We start from the raw sequence: 10,172 nt of genomic DNA, 5'->3' as shown, positions 1-10,172 counted from the left end.
AAGGAGACAGAGAGACAGAGAGAGAGAGAGAGAGAGAGAGAGAGAGAGAGAGAGAGAGAGAGAGAGAGAGAGAGAGAGAGAGAGAGAGAGAGAGAGGGAGAGACAGAGAGACAGAGAGAAAGGAGACAGAGACAGAGACAGAGAGAAAGAGAGAGAGAGAAAGAGACAGAGACAGAGACAGAGACAGAGAGAGAGAGAGAGAGAGAGAGAGAGAGAGAGAGAGAGAGAGAGAGACAGAGACAGAGACAGAGACAGAGACAGAGAGAGAGAGAGAGAGAGAGAGAGAGAGAGGGAGAGACAGAGAGACAGAGAGAAAGGAGACAGAGACAGAGACAGAGAGAAAGAGAGAGAGAGAAAGAGACAGAGACAGAGACAGAGAGAGAGAGAGAGAGAGAGAGAGAGAGAGAGACAGAGACAGAGACAGAGACAGAGACAGAGAGAGAGAGAGAGAGAGAGAGAGAGAGAGAGACAGAGAGACAGAGAGAAAGGAGACAGAGAGACAGACAGAGAGAGAGACAGAGACAGAGAGAGAGAGAGAAACAGAGACAGAGACAGAGACAGAGACAGAGAGAGAGAGAGAGAGAGAGAGAGAGACAGAGAGACAGAGAGAAAGGAGACAGAGAGACAGACAGAGAGAGAGACAGAGACAGAGAGAGAGAGAGAGAGAAAACAGAGACAGAGACAGAGACAGAGACAGAGAGAGAGAGAGAGAGAGAGAGAGAGAGAGACAGACAGACAGAGAGAGTAATGTTTCCCTGTCTAAGATGATGTAGCCGCCCTTCCGTGTTTTAAAGATGACGTGTCCCAGTTTGGTCATCAGGCGTTTGTCCTGTCACTGGGTTACACTCTCTCCTGACACCTTCAGGTCCACCTGGAGAGAGACACAGACAGAAACCCTCAGTATACTGGGTTACACACTATCCTGATACCTTCAGGTCCACCTGGAGAGGGACACAGACAGAAACCCTCAGTATACTGGGTTACACACTATCCTGATACCTTCAGGTCCACCTGGAGAGGGACACAGACAGAAACCCTCAGTATACTGGGTTACACACTATCCTGATACCTTCAGGTCCACCTGGAGAGAGACACAGACAGAAACCCTCAGTATACTGGGTTACACACTATCCTGATACCTTCAGGTCCACCTGGAGAGGGACACAGACAGAAACCCTCAGTATACTGGGTTACACACTATCCTGATACCTTCAGGTCCACCTGGAGAGACAGACAAACAGACAATGCACTGTGACATTGACATTCACTAAGAAGTAGCAAAGTATCTTGGCTATTGATCTGTGCCTTAAAATCTTTGGTGTGACTTACTACCATATACGGGCATATGAATGTATAAGGAAAGGCCTAGCTGACAGCCTCATTTCAAGATGCCTGCTACCTACATTCCGGGTTAGCGTTGTAAAGCATAAATGAAATAAATGGAATACGTTGATACACACCGAAAGCCGGGACTCCACAGATCATGAGGACTTTATTTGCCTGCCTGTGACCTACCGTTATTGATCATCAGCCCCGAGAGTCAAAATGTTTATTTTACACAACGTTTTCAGCAAACATCTTACAAGGTAAGTTTATATTTGGTCTGTGTTTGAGCTGTAGTTACATTGGGGGTCACATGAATCCTTAGGTTGGTAGGGACAAATCTAGCCTATTGCCAATGGTATCTGATGAAGTATGACCTGATGGCAACATTGAATGTCAACAGAGTGACTATCTTTGCACATAAAACATATGACATTGCCTGTTACGTGCTTGTAGGTATCCATGACACAGGTGATTGGCTACTATGGCACCTCTTGTAGCCAATGAGATAAGCTGTCCAGGGATATGCAGTTGACCTGGGTGGGACAAAGCAGCAAGGCCTAGAACCTTTTTTATGTGTAATGCCAACTATTGCTACCTGGCTCAGAGACAAGACGCACTAAAGCACGTTACATTATATTGTAAACAGACTATTGCTTTAATATCGTCGCTATAGAATAAAAGATGGCTTCTCAAGGCGTTAAAACTAAATATCAAACAGGAAGCTAAAACAGAAGGCAGCTATGAATGAGTATACCGACATAGAAGCTTCGAATAAAATACGGGTCGGACTCGGATCAGGGAGCGAATTTGGACAACGAGGATTTCGACACGGCCGACTAAGATTTCTTTCTAGAAGGATTGGATCCACTTTCAGATCTGTAAGTAAATTATTTTCATGACTTTATAAAGTTAATTTAATATATATATATATAATATATATGGTCTGTGTTTGAGAAGTATATATATATATAATTTTAAAAATTGGTGTGTGTTCTCTTTTTTGTTATCTGGTCAGAGAGGGCCTGCTTCACAGACTAACACAACATGCACAAGCTACGGTGAAAGTGAAATCAAATGATCTAGACCTGGGATGTAAAACAAACGCCATTTGTAAATAGTTCTGTTTTTTTCTTTCTATTTTTGCACCTCTTTAGTGAAGGACACTAAAAACGTTTATAAACCGAGTGTAACCAAGTTTGTGTTTGATATATTTCTTTCATGTAAACTCAGCCAAAACAAGAAATGTCCCTTTTTCAGGACCCTGGTCTTTCAAAGATAATTTGTAAAAATCTAAATAACTTCACAGATCTTCATCCTAAAGGGTTTAAAGTGTTTCCCAAGTTTGTCCAATGAATCATAAACAATGAATGAACATGCACCTGTGGAACGGTTGTTAAGACACTATCAGCTTACAGACGTTAGGCAATTAAGATCACACTTATGAAAACTTAGTAGAAAGGCCTCTTTAGTGTCCTGACTCTGAAAAACACCAAAAGAAAGATGTCCAGGGTTCCTGCTCATCTGCGTGAACGTGCCTTAGGCATGCTGCAAGGAGGCATGAGGACTGTAGATGTGGCCAGGGCAATAAATTGCAATGTCCGTACTGTGAGACGCCTAAGACAGCGCTACAGGGAGACAGGATGGACAGATGATCGTCCTCGCAGTGGCAGACCACGTGTAACAACACCTGCACAGGATCGGTACATCCGAACGTCGCACCTGCGGGACAGGAACAGGATCGCTGCCTGACTTACACCAGGAACAGACATTTTTTTTTTTTTTTAAAGTTATCTGTGACCAACCAATGCATTTCTGTATTCCCAGTCCAAGTGAAATCCATAGAATATGGCCTAACGAATATATTTCAATTGACTGATTTCCTTATTTGAAGTGTAACTCATTAAAATCTTTGAAACTGTTGCATGTTGCATTTGATCATTTTGTTCAGTATATTTAGGGGCGATAGGTAGCCTAGTGGTTAGAGCTTGAAGTTTGCTGGATCGAATCCCGAGCTGACAAGGTAAGAATCTGTCTTTCTGCCCCTGAACAAGGCAGTTAACCCACTGCTCCCTGAACAAGGCAGTTAACCCACTGTTCCCTGAACAAGGCAGTTAACCCACTGTTCCCCTGAACAAGGCAGTTAACCCACTGTTCCCCTGAACAAGGCAGTTAACCTGCTGTTCCCCTGAACAAGGCAGTTAACCCGCTGTTCCCCTGAACAAGGCAGTTAACCCACTGTTCCACTGAACAAGACAGTTAACCCACTGTTCCCCTGAACAAGATAGTTAACCCCACTGTTCCCCTGAACAAGACAGTTAACCCACTGTTCCCCTGAGCAAGGCAGTTAACCCATTGTTCCCCTGAACATGGCAGTTAACCCATTGTTCCCCTGAACAAGGCAGTTAACCCGCTGTTCCCTGAACAAGGCGGTTAACCCACTGTTCCCCTGAACAAGGCAGTTAACCCACTGTTCCCTGAACAAGGCAGTTAACCCGCTGTTCCCTGAACAAGGCGGTTAACCCACTGTTCCCCTGAACAAGGCAGTTTAACCCACTGTTCCCCTGAACAAGGCAGTTAACCCACTGTTCCCCTGAACAAGGCAGTTAACCCGCTGTTCCCTGAACAAGGCAGTTAACCAACTGTTCCCTTGAACAAGGCAGTTAACCCCACTGCTCCCTGAACAAGGCAGTTAACCCGCTGTTCCCCTGGGCCCGGGGAACAGTGGGTTAACTGCCTTGTTCAGGCCCGGGAACAGTGGGTTAACTGCCTTGTTCAGGGCCTGGGGAACAGTGGGTTAACTGCCTTGTTCAGGGCCTGGGGAACAGTGGGTTAACTGCCTTGTTCAGGGCCTGGGGAACAGTGGGTTAACTGCCTGTTCAGGGCCCGGGAACAGTGGGTTAACAGCCTTGTTCAGGGCCTGGGGAACAGTGGGTTAACTGCCTTGTTCAGGGCCTGGGGAACAGTGGGTTAACTGCCTTGTTCAGGGCCTGGGGAACAGTGGGATAACTGCCTTGTTCAGGGCCCGGGGAACAGTGGGTTAACTGCCTTGTTCAGGGCCCGGGGAACAGTGGGTTAACTGCCTTGTTCAGGGCCCGGGGAACAGTGGGTTAACTGCCTTGTTCAGGGCCCGGGGAACAGTGGGTTAACTGCCTTGTTCAGGGCCCGGGGAACAGTGGGTTAACTGCCTTGTTCAGGGCCCGGGGAACAGTGGGTTAACTGCCTTGTTCAGGGCCCGGGGAACAGTGGGTTAACTGCCTTGTTCAGGGCCTGGGGAACAGTGGGTTAACTGCCTTGTTCAGGGCCTGGGGAACAGTGGGTTAACTGCCTTGTTCAGGGCCCGGGGAACAGTGGGTTAACTGCCTTGTTCAGGGCCTGGGGAACAGTGGGTTAACTGCCTTGTTCAGGGCCTGGGGAACAGTGGGTTAACTGCCTTGTTCAGGGCCCGGGGAACAGTGGGTTAACTGCCTTGTTCAGGGCCCGGGGAACAGTGGGTTAACTGCCTTGTTCAGGGCCTGGGGAACAGTGGGTTAACTGCCTTGTTCAGGGCCTGGGGAACAGTGGGTTAACTGCCTTGTTCAGGGCCTGGGGAACAGTGGGTTAACTGCCTTGTTCAGGGCCTGGGGAACAGTGGGTTAACTGCCTGTTCAGGGCCCGGGGAACAGTGGGTTAACTGCCTTGTTCAGGGCCTGGGGAACAGTGGGTTAACTGCCTTGTTCAGGGCCTGGGGAACAGTGGGTTAACTGCCTTGTTCAGGGCCTGGGGAACAGTGGGTTAACTGCCTTGTTCAGGGCCTGGGGAACAGTGGGTTAACTGCCTTGTTCAGGGCCTGGGGAACAGTGGGTTAACTGCCTGTTCAGGGCCCGGGGAACAGTGGGTTAACTGCCTGTTCAGGGCCCGGGGAACAGTGGGTTAACTGCCTGTTCAGGGCCCGGGGAACAGTGGGTTAACTGCCTTGTTCAGGGCCCGGGGAACAGTGGGTTAACTGCCTTGTTCAGGGCCCGGGGAACAGTGGGTTAACTGCCTTGTTCAGGGCCTGGGGAACAGTGGGTTAACTGCCTTGTTCAGGGCCTGGGGAACAGTGGGTTAACTGCCTTGTTCAGGGCCTGGGGAACAGTGGGTTAACTGCCTGTTCAGGGCCCGGGAACAGTGGGTTAACAGCCTTGTTCAGGGCCCGGGGAACAGTGGGTTAACTGCCTTGTTCAGGGCCTGGGGAACAGTGGGTTAACTGCCTTGTTCAGGGCCTGGGGAACAGTGGGTTAACTGCCTTGTTCAGGGCCCGGGGAACAGTGGGTTAACTGCCTTGTTCAGGGCCCGGGGAACAGTGGGTTAACTGCCTGTTCAGGGCCCAGGGAACAGTGGGTTAACAGCCTTGTTCAGGGCCCGGGGAACAGTGGGTTAACTGCCTTGTTCAGGGCCCGGGGAACAGTGGGTTAACTGCCTGTTCAGGGCCCAGGGAACAGTGGGTTAACTGCCTTGTTCAGGGCCTGGGGAACAGTGGGTTAACTGCCTTGTTCAGGGCCTGGGGAACAGTGGGTTAACTGCCTGTTCAGGGCCCGGGGAACAGTGGGTTAACTGCCTGTTCAGGGCCCGGGAACAGTGGGTTAACTGCCTGTTCAGGGCCCGGGGAACAGTGGGTTAACTGCCTGTTCAGGGCCCGGGGAACAGTGGGTTAACTGCCTTGTTCAGGGCCTGGGGAACAGTGGGTTAACTGCCTTGTTCAGGGCCCGGGGAACAGTGGGTTAACTGCCTGTTCAGGGCCCGGGGAACAGTGGGTTAACTGCCTGTTCAGGGCCCGGGGAACAGTGGGTTAACTGCCTTGTTCAGGGCCTGGGGAACAGTGGGTTAACTGCCTGTTCAGGGCCCGGGGAACAGTGGGTTAACTGCCTGTTCAGGGCCCGGGGAACAGTGGGTTAACTGCCTGTTCAGGGCCCGGGGAACAGTGCGGTAACTGCCTTGTTCAGGGCCGGGGAAACAGTGGGTTAACTGCCTTGTTCAGGGGCAGAACGACAGATTGTTACCTTGTCATTTATACCTTTTGATCTAGCAACCTTTCGGTTACTGGCCCAACGCTCTAACTACTAGGCTACCTGCCGCCCCGCTAGGCTACGTGCAGCCACGCTAGGCTACGTCCCGCCCCGCTAGGCTACCTGCCGCCCCGCTAGGCTACCTGCCGCCCCGCTAGGCTACCTGCCGCCCCGCTAGGCTACCTGCCCGCCCCGCTAGGCTACCTGCCGCCCCGCTAGGCTACCTGCCGCCCCGCTAGGCTACCTGCCGCCCCGCTAGGCTACCTGCCGACCCGCTAGGCTACCTGCCGCCCAGCTAGGTATTTAGTTCTACTTCAGGCCAACACCCTGAAAGGATCGGACACCACCACTTAACACACCCTGTAACTTTTCTGGCGTCACATCTCTCACACCCAAATTACCTCTCTGCAGCTGCCACCACAACCTCAATTTTCTGCAACTTATGTTCCATCCCTGCTGTACAGTTGATAACCATTAATATAAACCAACATCTTACTGAAATATATAACTTGTTGGTTTATCCCTCTGTACTGGTATATCTCTACGACTCTCACCACACCTCCCCTTAACCCATCTTCCTCTACTTTCTTCACTGCCTCAGCATATGACAACTTCTGCACCACTCTAACCCTGGAAACCTCAACCTGCCTCTCTCGCATGGGACATTTCTGATTCCCAGGCTCCATGGGCAGCCCTACAATTATCACATACAACTACTTTCCCCAATGCTACACATTCCTTTGTCTCATGCCCTTCTGCACACTTCTCACACCTAGGAACCTTCCTCCTACACACTGCTGCTACATAGGAACCTCCCTCCTACACACTGCTGCTACATAGGAACCTCCCTCCTCCACACTGCTGCTACATAGGAACCTCCCTCCTACACACTGCTGCTACATAGGAACCTCCCTCCTCCACACTGCTGCTACATAGGAACCTCCCTCCTCCACACTGCTGCTACATAGGAACCTCCCTCCTACACACTGCTGCTACATAGGAACCTCCCTCCTCCACACTGCTGCTACATAGGAACCTCCCTCCTCCACACTGCTGCTACATAGGAACCTCCCTCCTACACACTGCTGCTACATAGGAACCTCCCTCCTCCACACTGCTGCTACATAGGAACCTCCCTCCTCCACACTGCTGCTACATAGGAACCTCCCTCCTCCACACTGCTGCCACATAGGAACCTCCCTCCTACACACTGCTGCCACAGGGGAACCTCCCTCCTACACACTGCTGCTACATAGGAACCTCCCTCCTCCACACTGCTGCCACATAGTAACCTCCCTCCTACACACTGCTGCTACATAGGAACACATAGGAACCTCCCTCCTACACACTGCTGCTACATAGGAACACATAGGAACCTCCCTCCTACACACTGCTGCTACATAGTAACACATAGGAACCTCCCTCCTCCACACTGCTGCCACATACCCATAAACTGTAACAACGTAATGTAGTCGACACAAAAGTTGGTACAGGATGACGTTATATATGCTAACATCACTTTGTCGGGAAAAGGCTCAACATCAAAACTCAAACAGACAAACGACTCTTCTGTTTCTCTGCTCACGCCACCCTGTCTGCGTCGCACCAAACGACTCTTCTGTTTCTCTGCTCACGCCACCCTGTCTGCGTCGCACCAAACGACTCTTCTGTTTCTCTGCTCACGCCACCCTGTCTGCGTCGCACCAAACGACTCTTCTGTTTCTCTGCTCACGCCACCCTGTCTGCGTCGCACCAAACGACTCTTCTGTTTCTCTGCTCACGCCACCCTGTCTGCGTCGCACCAAACGACTCTTCTGTTTCTCTGCTCACGCCACCCTGTCTGCGTCGCACCAAACGACTCTTCTGTTTCTCTGCTCACGCCACCCTGTCTGCGTCGCACCAAACGACTCTTCTGTTTCTCTGCTCACGCCACCCTGTCTGCGTCGCACCAAACGACTCTTCTGTTTCTCTGCTCACGCCACCCTGTCTGCGTCGCACCAAACGACTCTTCTGTTTCTCTGCTCACGCCACCCTGTCTGCGTCGCACCAAACGACTCTTCTGTTTCTCTGCTCACGCCACCCTGTCTGCGTCGCACCAAACGACTCTTCTGTTTCTCTGCTCACGCCACCCTGTCTGCGTCGCACCAAACGACTCTTCTGTTTCTCTGCTCACGCCACCCTGTCTGCGTCGCACCAAACGACGATCGTCACAAACAACGGGGATCTTCCTTCCAGTTGACTGGCAGCTTCCACATGAACCTCTAACCCAGTAATCACTCCTTTCAATGGAGCACTTTTCTTTTCTTTCTTCATTCGTTTAACACGGAGCGCCTGCTCCCTCTAACCAGCTGAAACACAAACAATTATCACAAGACCACTTCTGGTTACCCTCACCGAGTCCACAGCAACAGACTCTGTTTTCACCCACCCTAAAACCACAAATGGATCAGCCAAAAGGCAAGGTGTCCACTTTTTTTCCCCCCAAAACGTCAATCCTACTCTCACAGACTCCTCTTTATCCTGACCCTCTGTGCAAGAATCAGGCTCTGAAAACTTAACCAGTGGGGGAAAAAGTACCCAATTCTCATACTTGAGTAAAAGTAAAGGTACCTTCATAGAAAAGGACTCAAGTATACGTGAAAGTCACCCAGTAAAATACTACTTAAGTATATTTAAAAACATATTTTTTATACTTTACTCAAGTATCAAAAGTAAAAGTATAAATAATTTCACATTTCTTATATTAAGCAAACCAGACGACACAATAAAAATATATATTTACAGATAGCCAGGGGCACACTCCAATACTAAGACATCATTTACAAACAAAGCATTTGTGTTTATTGAGTCCGCCAGATCAGAGGCAGTAGGGAGGACCAGGGATGTTCTCTGTTTAGTGAGTCCTCCAGATCAGAGGCAGTAGGGGTAAGACCATTATCCTGTCCTGTTAACCAATTAAAATGTAATGAGTACTTTGGGGTATCAGGGAAAATGTATGGTGTAAAACATATAATTTTTTTTTTTAGGACTGTAGTGAAGTAAAAATACAAGTTGTGAAGAATATAAATAGTAAAGTACAGAGACCCCGCCTTTCCAAAAGTATTTTTACTTATTAAGTACGTTACACAACTGGACTTCACATCTCCGATACTTCGCTCTCATTCACTTCCATCTTCAACTCACTAAGGGTTTTTCTGTGGTGGAGGAGGCGGACCAAAATGCAGCGTGGTGGTTATTCATGTTCTTTAATAAAATAACTAGACATTAAATAACTAACAAAACAATAAATGTGAAAACCTAAACAGTCCTATCTGGTGCAAACACAGAGACAGGAACAATCACCCACAAAAACCCAACACAAAACAGGCTACCTAAATATGGTTCCCAATCAGAGACAATGACTAACACCTGCCTCTGATTGAGAACCATATCAGGCCAAACATAGAAATAGACAAACCAGACACAACATAGAATGCCCACTCAGCTCACGTCCTGACCAACACTGAAACAAGGAAAACGCACACGAACGATGGACAGAACGTGACAGAACCCCCCCCAACGATGGACAGAACGTGACAGAACCCCCCCCCAACGATGGACAGAACGTGACAGAACCCCCCAACGATGGACAGAACGTGACAGAACCCCCCCCCCAACGATGGACAGAACGTGACACTCACTCTGCTTACACTTTCTACCAGTCCTCTTTAATTAACAAACCATCTCCCTTTTTCTGCAATTTTTAACCGACTGGAGCTCACCCTCTTCCTCCCTCTCTGACCTCCTCTGCCTCTCTTTTTCCCCTCCATTACAGTCCTTCTG

The sequence above is a fragment of the Oncorhynchus keta genome, unplaced genomic scaffold (assembly GCF_023373465.1).
Source record: "Oncorhynchus keta strain PuntledgeMale-10-30-2019 unplaced genomic scaffold, Oket_V2 Un_contig_14997_pilon_pilon, whole genome shotgun sequence".
Lineage (NCBI taxonomy): Eukaryota > Metazoa > Chordata > Actinopteri > Salmoniformes > Salmonidae > Oncorhynchus > Oncorhynchus keta.
Note: the sequence above shows the minus strand (reverse complement) of the source record.